The 20,044-nt window shown below is 44.6% G+C and overlaps 1 protein-coding gene and 1 long non-coding RNA gene across 5 annotated transcripts in view; one reads left to right on the forward strand and one right to left on the reverse strand.

Moving 5' to 3' along the window:
• The window catches only part of SPTBN1 (spectrin beta, non-erythrocytic 1), a 213,234-nt gene extending 200,093 nt beyond the window's left edge, over positions 1-13,141 (reverse strand). For 2 of the 4 annotated variants that reach the window (XR_011386645.1, XM_051838931.2), the window contains exon 1: positions 13,001-13,141. The gene's annotated coding sequence lies outside the window, so the exon portion shown is untranslated. Of the gene's footprint in view, positions 1-11,445; positions 11,903-12,345; positions 12,460-13,000 lie in introns of those variants that run through there. The other 2 variants (XM_051838933.2, XM_070069118.1) reach the window with 2 other exon arrangements.
• A 4,150-nt stretch (positions 13,142-17,291) lies between these two features.
• Positions 17,292-18,799, forward strand: LOC138848621 (uncharacterized). Its single transcript, XR_011386647.1, has 2 exons — positions 17,292-17,432; positions 18,550-18,799. It is a non-coding gene; the product is annotated as an uncharacterized lncRNA (long non-coding RNA).
• Positions 18,800-20,044: the final 1,245 nt, after the last annotated feature.

The following is a 20,044-nucleotide window of genomic DNA, read 5'->3' on the forward strand; positions in this document are numbered from 1 at the left end:
CGTTCCCCCATGAAGACGGGGAGCGACAAATAACCACCAAGCATTTTCCCTTGGTGCGTTTCAGCCACTTGCAGAGAGAAATCAGGTCCCCACCAGGTGGGGAATTTCTGACAGAACAGCTGCATCTCCTGGCCTCCAGCATCCCGGCCCCATCACCCAGGCCAACCCGGCTTTCCCTCTGTGCAAGAGGCCTCTCCACCCTTCAGTGCTTAAACCTGAGGAGAAGGTCATTTGCCACCTTTCCCCAGTGCTCCCCCAGCCCAACATTCCTGAAGGAAATTGCTGGAAAGGCTCTCTCTCTCTCTCTCTCTCTCTCTCTCTCTCTCTCTCTCTCTCTCTCGCTCCTCAATGAAAGGACACTTCTCCCCTCTTCCCACTGGGCATGTGGAGAAGCCATTTTAGCTCCTTCCTCAGAGAGAGGTCTAACACCAGAATTAAGAAGTACCAGCAAGTCACCTCCAGCATCCAAGATCCCAGGGATTAGAGAACTGGCTGGCATCTTCAAACATGGACCCCACTTTTTCTTCTACAAACAGAGCCTAGATCCAAAGGCAGAAGGTTCAAGAACTCAGCTAATAGGAAGACCCTAAGAAAGCAACACTCTCATGTATGCTTTCAACAAACCAAAGGCAGCCCAGTGACGTGTACGACGTCTAAAATCAAGACTGTGACAGCCACATCCATTCCACATGTGACACATTACAGGGCAGCTGTTTAAAAGACTCCCTGAAAGCTGAGGACAAAAGTAAAATCGGATATTGTCTGAAGACCATGGAGATGTCTCTCAGGAGAATTAATGCAACTCTAGTGGGAATTCCCTTCCAAACAAAACAGAAAGCACAGATTACCTCATGAGAACTTAATTCCCGGTATTTTTCCACAGTAAAAAAGATTTTATTCAGGAAGAGAAGATCTGAATGACCCCACTTTGAATTCTCCTTCTTCACCAGCGCTCTTTGCCGCCTGCGCCCCTCAGACAGACCAGGGCAGCAGAGCTATTCCTGCCGCAGTTGTAACTGACTCCCCTTCAGATTTTGTTCTGCCACGCAGCATGCAGAAACCACGAGACGTCATCATGTGATTACACACACTGTCAAAACTTCACATCTTTTGGCCTCAGATGTGAGGATGAGGCGCTGTTATGTATTTATGAGATGAAGAAATACTGAAGGGAAGAAGGCTTAAAGGACAACACCAAAATGCTAACTGCATGTTTCCGGAGTCATGGGATACCTAGTGGTTTTAATTTCTTCTCTGAGTTTCTCTTTATTTTCTGCGTGATCTGAAATATTTGTGATTTTAGTAATAAAATTTTTTATATTTTATTACAATGGGGTTTTCTCCTAACTTACGCCTTTATGAAGCTATATATTCTTCATAAACCGGTCAGGAAAAAACTATAGCTATTACAATATATCACCAGACATACTCAACAATTCAATGTGGCTTAAAAAGTTCTAATGTGGCTTAAAAAGTGAGTTATTTTATACCTTTTAAGAATATTGTAACTAATTATAAAAGATCTCCTAAATACAATGGAAAATGGTTAAACATCACAGAACAAAATAAATTAAGCATTGTTTTAAGAAAGAATCTGGGTTTTCCTTCCCCTTTAAGTAAACAAGATAAAAGGGAAAGGGGCCAAAAAGAAAACAGGCCCCACCCCACGCTAAGACTCTGCACAGTCGGTGAAGAACATTCCAGAAAAATGTGCAGCCCTTGAACATCTAGTCTTGACCTTAAGGCAAACATACTAGAAACAGTCACCCAAGAGGGTGGGGGAGCAAGCAGAAGCTTCACCCCAGCCAAGCCGGGCATCAGAAGCTGATCTCCTGGACACTGTTTAAGTGAGGCTCCCCAGTGGCCCAGTCCCGGCATCTTTTCCCACACTCTGGAAATAATGAAACACCAAGGCCCCATCAAATGCACATTTAATGAAGTTAAAAGAAAAATCTTTTTAAATTTTAAGTGTTCTTTACACTTTATTATCAATGTTGCTTTTATCTAGGTTCTGATAGGAAAAAAATTGAACAAAAGCAAATTGGGCTTACTAGTCATTTTATTTGTTTGGCTTTTATCCAGCTAAAATGAAGTTTACACTGGAGTTTCAGGATATTTTTGATAAAGAGCAAGAACTTCTTAAGTATTTCCAAAATTTGGAAAGCATGGAGAGAAGAAATACTTACAAGAGAGATGGAAATCTTTCAATATTCTTTCACCCAGAGATAACCACCATTAACAGGCTTAAGAACTTTTTAAGCATAAACATATTCAACTATATCTATTGCACACTGAACATATATGAATCAAAAGAATAAATTCTATGTATGAATCATTTTAAATTTCATCCAATTGCTCTGTTGGTAAAAATCTGTAGTTATGTTCTAATGTTTATTTTACTGCCTAACTATTGGATTCAAATTTGTATATTAAAGTTCAAACTTAGGAAACTCCGGATTCCAGAGAATAAATATCAAGTAGTTCTAAAAACCATTCAGGTGTTTACTTTTTCACACTTGAATGTTTATTAAGAATGGAATTATGACTCCTAGGAAACAAAGTCAATGACGCCGGCGCCCTAGCGCAGTAAGTTAATCCTCCGCCTGTGGCGCTGGCATCCCATGTGGCCACCGGTTCTGGTCCCGGCTGCTCCTCTTCCGATCCAGCTCTCTGCTGTGGCCCGGAAGGGCAGTGGAGGATGGCCCAAGTCCTTGGGCCCCCGCACCCACACGGGAGACCAGGAGGAGGCACCTGGCTCCTGGCTTCAGAACAGCGCAGCTCTGGCTCTAGCGGCCATTTGGGGAGTGAACCAACAGAAGGAAGACCTCTCTCTCTGTCTCTCCCTCTCACTGTCTGTAACTCTACCTCTCAAATAAATAAATCAAATCTTAAAAAAAAAAGTCAATTTAAAACAATCTTTTAAGTATAATATCTTGCTATCTTGCTTTCATATCTTAAAGCACAGTAAACCCTGAAACCATCTTCAAATAACCATTTAAAGTTCATGGCAGAAAAATACATAAAATTCACGGACTAACCTCATATATTTTTGTAAACTACATTTCACAAAGTACTAATACAGTTGAGGACTTGGATCACAAAACAAAGTACCTCCCAAATATTTTCCCTACTAGCTAAGGACAATTTGACTCATTCACTTGACACTTTCAAAATACTGTCTCTATGAAGTTCCCCACTTGGAATTTTATCTTCATTTCTAACCAATTCCAATGAAACACGATGGTCTAACTGGTTACAAAATTAACCTTAGCACCAGAGTCTGGGCCTCCACAAATGTGAACAACCATGTCAGCAGAACTGCCTGCTCTCACAGCTCAAGGGTAAAGGCTGGAAAAAATAAAAAAACCCTGGTCTGCCCCACTTGAGTTGACCAAGTTAGTGTGGAGACTCCAGTAAACATTCCAAACATCTATGAATGCTCTACCTTCTCTCAGGCCCACAATCTTCAGATGTTGACTTACTCCTTTGACCATTGCTCTTGGAAAAGTACGGATGACTGATATGATAATCAATCCTTGGAAATTTTACACTATTCCTTAACAATGGTCTACAGTGGTCCAGATCTACTTTTTCCTTCCTTTTTAAAAATGTATTCATCTGAAATGTAGAGTGATAGATACAGAGGGAGGGACAGAGTCAGAGACAGCTGTCATTCACAAGCTCACTCCCTAAATGCACCCAACAATCAAGGGTAGGGCCAGGCAGAAGCCAAGAGCCAAGAACTTTATCCAGGTCTCCCATGTGAGTAGCAGTAGCCCAAGGCCTTCATCCGCTGCCTCCCAAACACTTTAGCAGAACCTCCAAGGAAAGCATGGAACAACTGGTGCTGAAACCTGGCACTCCAATATGGGATGCCCATGGTCCAAGTGGGGGCTTAACTCTGTGAGCCCTAATGCCTGCACCCCCATCACTTTTTTGATTATGAAAAAAGTGGTCTTCATGGTCACTTACATTGTTTACTGTACTCTTCTCTGTGAAATATTTCAAAACTAAAAATAACAAACATTAAATCATAGGAATTTCCTTTCATACAAGAAAGGAAATCACTCATTAACCTACCATCCAAAGCAAATCATTAACATTTTAATGTATTTTCTTTCCAGTTTTTTACATAATATAGCAAAACTGTAGTCATACTGCATTATGCAGCTTTGCATACAGATTATTTCCACTGAGCATTACGCTGTTAGCATCTGCCCATTTCAGTAATATTCTTCCTAACCATTATTTAAGCACTGTATTCAATTCCATTCCATGCTTATACCATAATTGATTTGATTATGCCTTGTGGAAAAACAGTTTTGTTTTTTCACCATTAAGATTGGTAAGAATATCCTTTTTTTAAAACCTCTGTGCATGGGCCAGTGCTGTGGTTTAGTGAGCTAAAGCCTCCACCTGTGGTGCCAGCATACCACATGGGCGCCACTTCAGGTCCCGGCTGCTCCACTTCCAATCCAGCTCTCTGCTATGGCCTGAGAAAGCAGCAGAAGATGCCCAAGTGCTTGGGCCCTTGCACCTATGTGGAAGACCCAGAAGAAGCTGCTAGCTTCTGACTTCAGATCGGCTCAGTTACGGCCACTGGGGGAGTCAACCAGCCAACTTCCTCTCTCTGTAACTCTCTCTCAAATAAAAATTCAAAACCAAAAACCAAAAAACACCTCTGTCCAGGACGGGCACGTGGCCTAGTGATTAAGCCAATAGTTAAAGACACTGGCATTCCACACTGGCATGCCTGGGTTCCATACCTGGTTCTGGCTCTGAATTTCAGCTTCCTGCTAACGCAGACCCTGGGAAACAGTGGTGATGGCTCCAGTATCTGGGTCCCAGCAACCCTCATGGGAGTCCTGGACGATGTTCCCACTTCCCAGCTTCAACCCTACCCCCCGGCTCTAGCCGTATCAGGCATTTGGAGACTGAAACAACAGATGGGAGAAGCACATGCTTTCTCTCTCCCCATCTCTCAAATAAATTTTTTTAAAAAACTTTTAAAAAATCTTTGTCTTTAATTTTGAATTTTTTTTAGGTTACGGAGTTACACATGAGATTTCAATCCAAAATGCACACATATTTAAGGCTTCTGTAAGTCTGCATTAATCCAAATACTTTTCCAACAGTAATAGAGAGATCCCACCTCATAGCAGCCTGAAAGCATTTTTTACCAAGTAGAATGAAAATACTAATCTATTATTTTACATTGTGGTGCATATACCAAGGAGTGTGAGCAGTTTAATAGTTTTCAGTCTCCTTGATTTTTTCTTTTATAAACTAGCTATTTATATTCTTTCCCCAGACACCAGGGTTACATGTAATGACTGCCTGTCTATTTAAAACATACATATACAACAAATACAAGCAAACTTCAAAAAGTTCATGGAAATGCATCTTATGAAAAAACTATGCATAAGTTTCAATTTTTTTGGCACCAAAACAAATTTATCATTAATTTCATTTGTCCATGAACATCCTGAAGTCCCCTCATATATTTATCAAGTTTGCCTTCCCTATTATTCTGACATGCTACAAAGAAACAAGCTTAATATAGACTGAATTTGGCATCATTCACCTAAATGATTGATACTATTTACTGGAATGTATGCTTTTTTTAACAAATCAAGCAATTCTGATGCAAAAGAAAGCACAAAATTGAGGCAAATTAAACAAAAATTCCATATTCTATAATCACTAAAATTTACCATGATAGGTAGTGGGCAATCTCATTTAGCCTTAATAATCTTGTTTGAAAGGTACTGTTGTACCACCGTTTTAAATGAAGAGGCTCGGGCATACAGAGGTCTAGGCAGTTTGCCCAAGGTCACCCAGCACGTGAGCAATTGACCAGCCAGGTCGTATAGCTGCCTAAGTCATGACCTCTCTCCAACTACACTGAGGATGCTGCCATAACCTCAAACTAACCTGTTTAAATGCAAAATTAATTTGCTTCCAAAACAAATATCCACTCATGCCCCTGACTTACTTGTCATAGTCATCAACCACTTTGTTATGATTTGATTTTAAAACCCTTATCACCTCAGTTCCTCATCCACTGGGCCCACCTTCCATCCAATCATCCTACAAACCTTTGGGACAGGACTGGATCTTCACATTCCTTCTCAACATCTCCTCTCTTCCTCATTCCTTTGGCCTCCATTATAACTTGCTCCCTTAACCTCTGGACCCCACAATCATCCTTTCCTGTGTCCTTGATTCTCGTTTCTTCCCATCTCACTGTATTCTAGACATTGCTGATGTAGTGAGCTACTCAAATATTTTATAATCACGGACTTTAGAGATATATAGGATCTTAAAAACTGAGCGCCAGATTTCATCAATGGGTAGTACAATATTCCTGAGGCTCTGTATCAGCTCAACAGGAAAAGAGTACCATTAATGATTCTTTTTTTAATCATTTATTTATTTGAAAGAATGACAGAAGAGAAGGGGTAGAGACTGAGAAACTGACTGATCAATTTCCATATACTGGTTCATTTCCCAAATGCCCACAGCAGCCATAGCCAGGCCAGGCCGAAGTCATCTGGGCCTCCCACTTGGATGGAAGGAACCCAAGGACTTGGGCCATCATCCACTGCCTCCCACGCAGGTTGGCCAGAAGCTGGTTCAGAAATGAAGTAGGGAGGACTCAACCTCAGGCACTCTGATAAAAGATGCAGGCATCCCCAGCGGTGGCTTACCTCCCAACACCACAATGCATGCCCCATGACTGACTTTAGATGTCTGTCAGTGTTACAGAGTGAACAGGATTTGATGCTTCAAACTCAAGTCATATGTTCATGGTTAACTTAAGGATGGAGACTTGATCCAATTACCGTGCCTAGGAGGTGAGCCTGCAGGAGGTCTTTATAGAAGGCTGGTTATATAAGCCAAAGGTGCTTCCTGTATCTCTGCTTCCTGGCTTGCCCTGGTTTGGTTCCTCCATACATGCTCCACCACTGCCAGCCTCCTCTAGAAGCCAAAGTAAAAGGGCCACCCCATCTGAGAATGTGACCCTCCAAATTGTGAGCTGAAATAAACCTTTCTCCCCTAAGTTGCTCCTTGCAGGTATTTTAGTTACACTAACAAAAAGCTAACACAGCCAGGGACATATGGGATTCCCACCATTTACTATGTTTTAACTTTAAAATTGGATATCAAGGGGCCAGCACTGTGTTGCATCAGGTAAAGCTGCTGCCTGCAATGCCAGCATTCCACGGCGATGCTGGCTCAGGTTCCGGCTGCTCTACTTCCAATCCAGCTCCCTGTTAATACGCCTGGCAAAAGCATGGCCCAAGTGCTTGGGGCCCCACTACCCAAATGGAAGACCTAGATGAAACTCCTGGCTCTAACTTCTGGCTTTGACCTGGCCCAGCCCCAGCCATTGCAGATGGAAGATCTCTAACTCTCCCTCTCTTTGTAACACTGACTTCCACGTTTATGTAAACAAATCTTTAAAAAATGAATGTTAGAATAAGATATTTAATAGCTCTTTTGATAGAAAAATGTTTAGGAATCTTTTGCAAAACATACCAAAAAGATCAATGCTCACACAGCTCACACATTCCCAAGAGAAAGGAATGGAGCTATGAAGAACAGAATACCTACTGGAAGGCTGGCACTACGCACTGCTGCCTCATGCTAACTATATGAGAAAGTAAGCAAGACTATTTCAATTTTTCTGATGATGAATGTGTGGTCTCTACAGTAACTAGTCCAAGGCCAGCTCCTGGTCATGGCCACGTGACTAGTATACAATAACACTAGTATTTGTGCCCAGATCCATTGCGACTCCAAACTAATGCTCTTTTCAAACTAAGGAAACAATTTCTGCAGTAACAAAGTCATCCTCCCACACCTTAAAGCACAAAAACTGATTATGACTCTATTAAAACTCTGTTATTCATCAAAAGAAAACACAAATAGTTTTAAGAAAACACAATCTAGGATACATTTTTTATTCACATACTACCATATAATCCACAAGGGATCAGTAGGTGAGCTACATTTACAGCTCCTACCAACAAATAATAAATCCAGAAGAAAAATGAGTATAAGACTTAACAGGCACTTCACAAAATGGGGAACCCAACTGGTCAATAATATAAACACTTAAACTTCAATAATCAGGGAAATTATAAAGAAAATATACAGGGGCTGGCGCCATGGCTCACTTGGTTAATCCTCCACCAGAGTTGGGCAGATTGGAAGCCAGGAGCCAGGAGCCTCCTTGAGGTATCCCATGCGAGGACAGGGGCCCAATCACTTAGGCCTTCTTCTACCACCTTTCCCAGGCCATAGCAGAGAGCCAGGTCAGAAGAGGAATAGCTGGGACTAGAACTGGCATCCACATGGGACGCTGGTGCTGTAGGCAGAGGATTAACCTACTGCGCCATGGTGCCAGCCCCAACAATCACTCTTGAAAAAATCACTCTTCAGCATCTACTAAAGTTAATAATGCACATCTCCTGTGGTCCAACAGATTTCATTAGAGAAACAGGCAGAGACATATTCTACACATGTATCAGAAGATGTACAAGAACCACTCATACCAATCCTTGTGTAACAGCAAAAAACTGGAATTAATCCAAATCTCCATCTACAGTAGAATGAGTAGATAAATCACAGTGGAATACAATACAGCAGCCAAAATTAACAAACTAAAGTAACAAAATGAATAAATCTTTGGAACATAATGTTAATCTAGAAATGCAAGTCACAGAAAGTCAGGAAAAGTGTCATTTTGCTTCTACAAGGCGCACACAAAATAAACATTTTTTTAAGAGCATAAACCAAAGAAAAGGGGATGATAGGCAGAAAATTCAGGATGGGGACTTCCTCGAATGGGATGAGAGAGGAGTTCTGAATGTTTAAGGTTCTTCTCAAACTGGACGGTGGCTGCCGGAGCATCAGTGGCTTGTGATTCTTCAACATGTATTTTAGGAACATTATTGTGTATCTACTAATTAGCTCATAAAACACTACTTAAGGAAAAAAAAAAAAAAAAGAGGGCAGGACAGGGAGCCAGAGGGGAGTAGAGGGGAGAACAGGAAACCCTGAGCTCCTGGGCTCCAGCTCTGATGCCTCAAAGCCCATGCCTTCTCTAAGGAACAAAGCATTGGTTTTCAACTTTGGAAGTATTTGCAACAAGAACCGGAAACACTGATTAGCCTGAACTCTAGTAAGTATGACTCTTCCACCTCAAAATTAAATGGGTTTATAAAGTAATTCTGTATTTAATAATTTACAGGGTACATCACTTTCTTCCTCACCATTTATTTAATGATGCAAGCAGGAAAAAATGTACTGACACTTAAGAAAGAGAACAGAGACACGAGAAGAAACCTTTTTATACTGGGGTCCCGTAGCTGAAGGAATAGCGCAATCTCAATTTAACGTGCACACAAATCAGTTAGGGGTCATATTAAAAGGCAGATTCTGACTTTGGGGGGTTGGACTGGAGTCAGGGTGAAAGAGCCTGCATCTACTTCAAGTGCAGGTGCTATTGATGCTGGTGCCCGTGAACCTCACGATGGCAGCAAGAGATGTTATGACGTCTTCTCTAGAGATGTTTAAAACAGAAATAGGGGTGTATGAAATCGGGATAACTTAGCCTCACCCACCAAAGAGTAAAGATCGATGATGTAATTCCTACAGTATATAAACATGAATACAGCACAAATGTTTCCCAAAAGTCTGAATATTAAGCTAGCTCTTTTAACGTGGGAATACAAAAAGACTGAAAACTTTCAAGAGAAATTCACGGCAGATGCTTTACCCACTCCCACAGACAGAAGTAGATTTCCTATCAGGGATATGAGCCCTTATAAAAGAATGATCTGCAGTCCCCATAGTGTAGATGGAAGAAAACAGGGCCACCATAGGAAATCTTCAGTACATTAAATAAAACCCAAATACAAGGAAGATGTCCAACATAATTTTAATTATGCCCAACATAATTAAAGGAGCATGATATCACTGCATGTCAAAAAATCGTTTAAATTCTAAAAATATGCTCTGAAGATGAAAAAACTTAAAAATACTTCAACAAAACCACATCAAACGGTATCTACTCATCATGTCTACTGATGTTTGCTCAGTAGTAGTAAAATCCTTCCATCTCAAAATAGTACTTCCACATGTAAAGTCATACTTGGAAAAATCAAGACAAAGGAGAGTACTTCAGACTCTTCCAGGAAACCCTGCCAGTGCCAAGCGTGCGTCACAAGCCGAGTGAGGTCTTCCCACTTGCTCCTACAACTTGACACACAGTTGTTCCTAGTGCGCCCCAGAGATGCTCCTCACGGAAAGCCGCAGCTGTGCGGCCGGCCAAGTGACAGCGGCTCCTCCACTGTCCCTGTGCTTCCCAGCCCCTCAGATGAAGGTCTGGTCGGTCACTCCAGGGACGGCAGAGTTACAAAGAGCTTAACCCAACAGAATTCTGCACCTGGTGTGTAAGTCAGAACAGCTAAACCTCCTGTGACATCAACACAGGATATTTCTTACAACATAGTAAATCCAAAACGTCTGGATAACCCTTGTGAACAATACTCGCAGAAGTCTTCATGCAGTACCATTTTTCACAATCAGCATAATGAGGAAGCCTGAATCCAAAAAGCCCTATATTTCAAATGGCCCTCCATTAAAGAAACTCAAAATAATGCACATACAGCGCATGCATTTACAGGAATGTGTACTCCGCAGAGTCACATTAGGACATTAACTTGGATTCATTAGAGTTTAAAAAAAAATAAATAAAAGCAGGCACACCCTTGGCTCTGAAACACAGACCTCCCCTTCCAGTTAGCAGTCTGAAATTTCCCTTTTCACACACACAGACTCAGAAGAGTCTGAGCTGACATTTGCAATATATGCCACTTGCCAAATCCCACACTGAACAACTGGATTATAAAAATGGCATGTAGAGGGGAAGTGCCCTGAGCACTAGCTGCAGCGGAACAGAAGAGAACACTGGGAATCATCTGCTGACCTTGGTGGCCTCCCCTTCCTGAGCCCTCCCCAGTCGCATCTGCTAAAAAATACACATGCACCAAAAACATATAAACAAACATAAACGCAGCCCATTACCATCGCAATCCCATTAGTCACGCCTGGAGATTGAACTTGGCTATCTGAATCAAGACATCTGAACACCAATTTACCATCACTCATCTACCTAATGTTCCTTAATAAGGAATCCAACTAGCTTAGTTGTATCTGACTTAAAGAAAACGCAAACGGTGAAAACAAACACAGGTTAAAGGAATCATTTACTACCCATCAGAAAATACATAAATTCATTTTCAAACGACTCCCTGAATCTGAACGCCAGTATTTTTTTTATGTCTCTGGAGCATAAGAACCACAATACATTAACCATCTCATTTTATAAAAATGGTTTCCTATAGGAAAAATTCATATTCTGTTTGTACCGACCAAAGACAGATGAGGGCATTGTAAAACGTCATGTCATAGCTGTGCAGGTCCGATTAATAAACAGCAACTTTTCCCATACGAAGAAATCGATGTCTAGCTGGGCTGCGGTTAGAGGTTATCGACGATCCACAGGAAGACGCTGCGACTCCCACACCAGCTGCACCAGCGTCCTCGAACATCCCTGGGCCCTGTCCTGCCTGCAGCCCCTCCCTAGGGCGCCGCTGGTCGGAGATCAGATTCCGGTCCGCAACCCTCAGCCTGCATTAGTGCTGCAGGGCACCCCTCCGTCCCCGCACAGCCCAACGGGCAGGGCGGGAGGGGGTCATCCCGACCGAGCGGACTGTCCCCCCCTCCTGTCTAGGTGGCCTGGTCCTCCCGACGCCTCAGCGTGCAGCTGAGGCAGCATGACGAGGTAGAAGCGCCGCGGGCCCCGCCAAGGGCAGCCCGGGCCCTGGGTGGGGCCGGGCGGGGGCCGCAGGCGCCGAGTGGCCGTGCCAAGCCCCGCCGGCGAGACCCGGGGAAGCTGCGATACTGCAGCATTGTGCTGCATCACGGCGAGAGACGCGAGCCATCCATCTTGCCAAAAAGGAACATCCCCGCCCAAACAAACCCCACCGAACCCATTTCCCCCCCTGCCCACGCTCGCCCTCTCCTCTCTCTCTAGCTGGCCAGGCTTTGGATGAGAAAAATTACGGACAATGCTTGGTGTACCGATCCCCGCTCCTCCCCCCATCTGATAGCAGCACCTGGCACCTTTCCTCCCACAAAAACAAAGGGAGGCTCCCCCCCCCGGAAAAAAAAAAAAAAAGCAGGCCGCGGGCGTGGTGTGGGGGTGACGACGAGAGGGGCGTCCAGCCCACCTCGCAGGGCAGGCCAGAGGGTCCCCGCGCCGGTACAAACCTGTTGAAGGCAGGGTGGCAGGAGCTGCAGGGCGGGCGCGGCGGCGGCTCCGCGCCCCGAGGAGGCTCCCGCCCAGCCCTGGGGGAGCGGGGGCGGGCGCGGAGGGGGCGGCGGGCTGGAGGAGGGGGCGCGAGGGAGGACGCCGGCAGCCGCCTCCGGCTCAGCTGCAGCGCGGCGCAGCCCGGACCACGCCTGGCCGCATCGCCGGTACCGTTACGCGCGCAGCCGGGCCCTGTCAGCGCCGCCCCCGCTCCCCACCCGCCCGGCCCGAGGCCACCAGAAAATCCCGCACCAGCCCCGGGCCAGGGGCTGCGGCGCCCCGCCGGAGGGAGAGAGGGAGGGAGGGAGCGGCGGCGGCGGCGAGGAGGGATCGGCGCTGCGGACCGGGAGGTGGGGAGCGAGCACGGGTGTGTGTGGCCGCCTCACTGCGGAGCTCGCCGCCCCCCGCCCCGCATCACCCTAGCACCGACGAGCACCGGAGACCCAAGCTCCCCGCGTCGCCCCCGCCCGGACTCTGCAGGCTCCCCGCCCCCACGCCGCTCCCGGGGCGCAGGGCAGCGGCGTCCTCCGGCCCAGGGCCCGCGCCCCTCCTCCCGCCCGCCCGAGAGGCAGCCCCAGTGAGTTGGCATCTTCTTGCCTGGGGGCCTCTACCTACCTCCAGGGATGGGGTGGGGGCGCCGGGGTCCCGTCCTCCTCCCGCTCCTCGGCGGCCGGGCGGGTGGGCCGGGAGGCGACTCCGCGGGGCTGTCCGCGGCTGGGGCCGGGGCTCACAGGACGGGACCGGTGGGCGCTACGGCGCGGGTCTGCGCGCTCGCTCCGGGAGGAGAGGCGGCCGAGGGAGGGACTGGAGGAATCCGCAGCCTGCAAGGCAACAGCTGCACTGATTCCGGGGGCTGGGCGGGAGCGCGGGGGGCGGGGGGAGGAGGGAGCTGGCAGGGAGGGGGCGAGGGGCGGGGAGAGGGAGCGCGGGCACAGGCGCGGGCGCGCACGCGCGCGCTCTCCCGCACGCCCTGCACCCGCCTCTCCGCCGCCTCCCTCGCTCGCGTGGATCCTCCCTTTCGCCTGCCCGCGGCTCCGGTCCGCAGCCCCGCCGCCGCCCACCCGGCGCCTGCTCTGTGCGGGAGCCGACCGCCAGGCGCGTCCACGCACGCAAGCCGAGGTTTTTCCGGGTCCCGGCGGCGGGGACCAGCCAGGACGGGGTGGGCACGGCTTGCCGCTGCTACCCGCGCGGAAGGACAATGAGGGCTTTGTCCCCACAGCGTGCGAGGGCCAATTTCACGTTTAATTTGAGGCTAATTCGATTATCGCCATGGAAAGGGGCAGCCTAATTTTCTCGTGACTCGTGCAACCTCTTTGCGCCCGCGCTGTGTGCGTTTAGGACACGATCCGGGACGGCGTGTTTAGGCAGGTCTGGGACCTGCGTTGGCTCAGCAGCTCCTGGATTTGGGTGGCGACGCCTTTTGGGTTCGCCCGGCTTACAGGATGGCGGCGACATCTCGGTGGGAACCCTTGAGCTTTGCGGGAGGGAGAGGAGTTTCTGGGCGAGGATGATGGGGTCCTCCTCTGCCAGTGCTTTGTCACCTGCCTTAGTAGCACAGCCCACAAGTGGTTGGCCCGACTCCTGCCTCTGCCGCCGGCGCGCAGGCTCTCCTGCAACCTGAAGCCAGGTGCACTTCCCTTTGGGGCTGCTCTCGGTAGGGTCGCCCTGGCGCCGGTGGGCGACCTCCGTCGGTTCGAGGACTGGCACTGCTCCCGTCCGTGTTCTCGGAGACGTTTCCCCGAGTGTCTGTCAAGGGCCAGCGCCCCTGCCCCCACGGGCTGTCACACCCCATCAGCCTCAAGGCTACGTTAGGAATTCTGGAACCGCTGCTATCGGAGTAGAAAAGATGGTGGCATCACCGTGACCACGGATAAAACGCTCTGTAGAAAACACGGTCTGGGGAAAGTGACATCCTGACTGCTCTGTAAGGTGCCCACCGTGGGTTTCCAAGTGGGTTGACGAACGCCAGGGCTCTCCCTCCGCCCCACCCCGATAACCCAAGAACAGAATGTGAGAGGGTTCCATGGTTTGGACCATGCCTCTCTCAGATCAACAGAACCCTGCCTGATGGGTTGATATTTACAAATAAGGCTAAACAGAATCATCACGGCAAATTGGACGTGACTCTCCCCTTTCAGGCCTTTATCATCGGTGTCAATGTTTGTGCCAATGTTTGCTTTAGATATATATTTTTAAAATGAGGAAGGCAAATCATTTAACATTTTGCTCAGAAGGTCACAAGGTCGCCAAGGGCGAGGTACTCAAGAAATATTCGTTGGATGGAGCAGAATCCACATGTGAGCTGCTCCCTACATTAGGTAATACAGGAAATCCACTAGAAATGAAAGTCCTTTCCCTTTCACTTACTTATTTGTCACCATGGCACCCCCACACCTCCGTCCCCACCCACCATGTCAGAATACAAAAAAAAAAAAAAAAAAAAGGGACCACACTGACCACACTGAGAAGGACCTCTTTTTAAATTCTTCCCATGTCATCCTGAAGTGGTAATTCTTAAGTGCTTCCCTTAATGACATAACAGTGCTAAAATACTTGGATAGATGACTCACTTCTCCTACTCTGTTCCACCCCCACTGAAATTTTTAAGATTTCCTTCAGAAAGGACGACCACATGCAACTTTAGCCCAGTACTCTAGTCAAGAGCCACTGTGATGTGGCCAGGGATGTGAAAGACAAAGATCCCAAGTTTGATTATGGTTACCTGAAATTCTTAGCCTTGGGTGGAAAGCATCACCCAGGCGAGCTCATGTACCACTGACCAAAAAGAAGTTATGCAGAGTCTGAATCTACAGAGATTGTCAGAAAAGACATCTCTGTGAAAGGCAAAAACCTAGAAAAAAGATGAAAAGCTTTGATAATGGCAGCAATTCAGAATTGTTGCAAAATATCTCAAACAGGTTTGGGTTGAGCACTGTAGTGGTGAGGGTTAGGCTGTCACTTGGGATGCATGCAGACTTGGGATGGGTGCAGGTTCAAGTCTCAGCTACTCCACTTACAATTCAGCTTCATGCTAATACACCCAAGAAGCGCAGATGATCTCTCTCGAGTCCCTTCCACTCATGTAGAAGACCAAGAGAGTTGTAGCCATTTGGGGAGTAAACCAGCAGATGGAACATTTCTCTGTATCTCTCTGATTCTCCCTCTTTCTGTCACTCTGCTTCTCAAAGAAATATTGAAAAAAAGAAAGAAATGGAAAGAAATAAACAGCTTTATTTATAAATAAATACATTTATTTTAAGTTTATCCTCAATATCAGCATAGATTTACACATCAATATCATGTCTAACATACTACTCTCCATTTTTAAAAATTATGTTGTCTCTTACAGAAGTAATATTTTATTACAAAATGTGTGCAGATAAAATTTGTTGTTTTGACTTCCCATTTATAACACGTATATTCACAACTATGTTATGATGCTGTAACACACAAGTTCCCAAATCAACAAATGTTCATTTATTGCTTTGTAAAGTCAACTATGGTTCCAGGATGCTCTGGGAGAGCTGTCTTCCGCATGTCAGCTCCGGATTCCAGTATACTTTAATATTATGACACTTCGATGTCAGTGGTTGCTTCCCCAGTCCCCACAGTAAGGGAAGAGAGAGATACAGGGTTCAGGACCAGCAACTAAATGCTGCCCCCAGCACACATGTTTCCCTCTCTACATTTCATTTGCCAAAGCAAATGGCTACACCTGGAACCAGGACCTGATGAACAATAGTACTGTCTGCCACATTTTTTTTTTTTTTAATTAGAAAAGAAAGAATGATACTTTGGGGTGGGTGCTGTGGCTCAGCAGGTTAAAGCCCTGGCCTGCAGTGCCAGCATCCCATGTGGGTATCCCAGCTGCTCCAGTTCTGATCCAGCTCTCTGCTATGGCCTGGGAAAGCAGTAGAAGATGGCCCAAGTGCTCAGGCCCCTGTACCCATATGGGAGAGCTCAAAGAAGCTCCTTGCTCCTGACTTCAGATCAGATCAGCTCTGGTCATTGTGGCCATTTGGAGAGTGAACCAGTGGATGAAAGATCCCCCCTCCCCGGGTCTACCTCTTTCTATAACTATTTCAAATAAATAAAATAAATCTTAAAAAAGAAAGAATGATACTTTAAGATTTGGTGGTTATAGTAACCCAGTTAGAACCCATCTTTATTAATAACAGCTTGAAAGTTCAGAATACATCTTGAAAACCTGAATAACTTTTCTTCATTTCCATTTCATTCCTAAACTTGACTTCCTTTTAACCCTAATTTAATCTGAGGAGTTTCTTCATATTTGAAATGTTCATTTGGCAAGTCATACATTTATTTTGTTTTATGTTTTTGTTAAGGATTTATTTTATTTATTTGAAAGGCAGAGTGATGGAGAGAGAGACAAAGATTCTATCCCCTGGTTCACTCCTCAAATGACTGAGTGCTGGGCCAGGCTCAAGTCAGGAGCTGGAACTCCATCAAGGTCTCCCAAGCATTTGGGCTCCTCCATTGTCTCAGAGGCACAGTAGCAAGGAGCTGGATCAAAAGCAGAGCAGCTGGGATTCAATGCAGGTATTATAAGGTGGCTTAATCCACTGTGCCACAATGTTGGTCCCTCACACATTAATTTTGCACAGAGAAAGCCTAAAGGCTTACATGCTTAGACTATCATTATCATGAATAAATAATTTTAAGTGCTAATGACACATTTACTGTGGTATAAAATAACTTGTTCTCTCATTTATTCAGAAAATACATATACCTTAGAGCAGTGAACAAAACAGCAAACATATCACTACCTTCATAGATCTTCCATTCTAGTAGGAGATATAGTCAATAAACAAGTAAGGAATTGGCCTTTAGCCCAACCATGAGGTTGTCTGCATCCCATAACCTAGTACCTGGGTTCAATTCCCAGCTCCGGCTCCTAATTCCAGTTTCCTGCCAATACAGACCATGGAGAGAGTGGTGATAGCTCCAGTAACTAGGTTCCTGCCACCAGTGTGGAAGAGACATGGACTGATTCCACAGTTTTGACTCCAGCCCAGCTCCAACCATTGTAGGTATTTGGAGAATGAACAAGAGGATAAGATTTTCTCTCTCTCTGCCTCTCAGATAAGTTAAATAAATAAGTATATTCTATGTATAGTGATAAATCTTAATATATGCAATATAAATTTAAAGAAATAGTATTTATAAATTGATTAAAATAAATGATCAACTTTCTATTAAAGGGTCTTCAGATTTTCTCTGTTAATCATGACCACAATTAGCAATTATTAAATGTATTCCAGTTTTTAAAGTGCTTTAACAACTGTTATTTTGTACTTTTTGTCAATTCTATAAGGTAGATATTAACTTAATTTTCTAGATGAGAAAACTGGGGCAGTAGAAGAGTAAATGAGTTTAAATGAGTTGCTCAAGTTCTAGCAAGTACCAGAGCTATTTTAGAAGCTAACATATCATAGTGGTGTACCTGGGCATTGCATTATTATTAAATTAAATTATTAAAAAGTAATTCTGTTTTACAATTTGAAAAAAGTTCTTGAGAGGAATGGTAGTGATGGTTCCATAACAAAGCGAATGAACTTATTGCCACTGAACTGTATACTTAAAAATGGCTAAAAGGATAAATTTTGTGGTATGTATGTTATTACAAATTTTAATTAAAAAATTTAAAGTAACTCTGCATGTAGACCTCCCAAATAGCAGAATAGATGTTCTCTTAATGCATCTTCCCTTGACCCACAACTTGGTTACACTCTTAATTCTGTGTAGGATGCATATTAACTGAGGCCCATGGCAAACCCAAGCCACCCAGCTACTAGGCTATCCTCTGCTATGTCTGTGTATTTCATTCAACTCCACCAGTTGTGTTATTTGTTTATGCTAGTTATGCTTATTATAATTAAGCATTACATAAATCAGATATGAGAGGGAGAGGTGGACACTAACAAATATTGAAATATTCAGAGTCTGGTTGCTTTGTAAGCATCTCTTAGTTCTCAGTCAAGTTAAAAGAAAACAAAAATGTGTGTCATAACTGTGATTGATGCAAAAAAGCGGCAACTTTTCACTCAGTTAACATATTCAAAGAAATGCTTGTACTGATTATCAACAGATTAGATGAATTAACATTCATGTATAAGTTTCAAGATAATATGTCTTTTTTTCAGATATAAATCTATCATTTTGGGGCTGGCACCTTGACTCACTCGGTTAATCCTCCGCCTGTGGCACTGGCATCCCATGATGAAGGTCCTGGCTGCTGGCTTCAATCTGGCCCAGCCCCAGCCAGTGCAGTCATCTGGGGAATGAACCAGCAGATGGAAGATCATCTGTCTGTCTCTTCCCCTCTCTATGTTCTGCCTTTCAAATAAATATTTCTGCCTTTAAAATAAATAAATAAATCTTTTTAAAAATTTTGAGAGCCTGGTACATTGCTGATAGGAATGTAAAATGCTATCACTGCTCTAGAAAAGTTTGTCAGTCTCAAAAAATTAAACATAGGATTACTATAAGGCCTGTAATTCCACTGCTAGGTATATGCCCAAAAGAACTGTAATCAAGTACTTAAACAAATACCTATACAACAATGTTCAAGGTGGTGCTATGCACAATAGCCAAAGGCGGAAACAACCCCAGCACTCAACAGTGGATGAAAAAACAAAATGTGATATATACATACAGTGGAATATTATTCAGCCATAAGCAGGAATGAAGCATTGATACATGGTATAATGTGGATGAACTCCAAAAATAGACTAAATGAAAGAAGCCAGATACCAAAGGTCATGTATTGTATGATTCCATTTATATGAAATACCCAGGATAGGTAAGTCCATGGAGTGAGAAAACAGATTGGTGGCTACTAGAGGCTGTGGTAAAATGAGGAGGTTGGTGTAGGGGTATACTGCTTGATGGACATAAAGTTTTACTTGGGGATGATGAAATGTTTTAGAACTAAATAAGGGGGGTATTTGCAAAAAATAATGAACATATGAAATGTTAAGATGGTGAATTTTATGTTACTTTCAAGTAACCTTAATATTTTAGAAAGTGAAAGTGAAAATTATTTTCATTAGTTCCTCTTTTAAAAGAAATTATTTATCTTTAATTACTTGAAAGGCAGAGCAACAAAAAGAGAGACAGAGAGCTCTTTCATCCACTGGTTTACTCCCTAAATGCCTGCAATAGTCAGGGCTGGGCCAGGCTGAAGTCAGGAAGCAGGAAATCCATCCTGGTCTCCTATGTGGGTGGCAGGGATTCAAGGACTTGAGCCATCATCCACTACCTCCCAGGATGCATTAGTAGGAAGCAGAGTAGCCATGACTCAAACCAGCTCTCCAATATGGGATGTACCAGTCCCAAGAGGCCACCTAAACTGCTGTGTTAAGATGCCTGCCCCTTCGTTCCTCATTTAATGCCATTTTTCAATAACCAACAAACCACTAATCACATTAGGTAAATGGGTTTCTGCAAGTTCTTTAACATTTTTCTACGTGCTTCTCTTGAGACAGGCTTTATCACAATTTAACTCTGATATGAACTAACTTTTCCACCTGAATAACTTTGGGGAGCTTCAGTCTGTCCCACCATGGAAATATAAGAGTGATTCTGAGTTTTTCCTGTTGGAGCCAAAATTAAAAAAAGAAAAAATTTTAAAAGGCG

Source organism: Oryctolagus cuniculus, chromosome 2 (assembly GCF_964237555.1).
Source record: "Oryctolagus cuniculus chromosome 2, mOryCun1.1, whole genome shotgun sequence".
Taxonomy (NCBI): Eukaryota; Metazoa; Chordata; class Mammalia; order Lagomorpha; family Leporidae; genus Oryctolagus; species Oryctolagus cuniculus.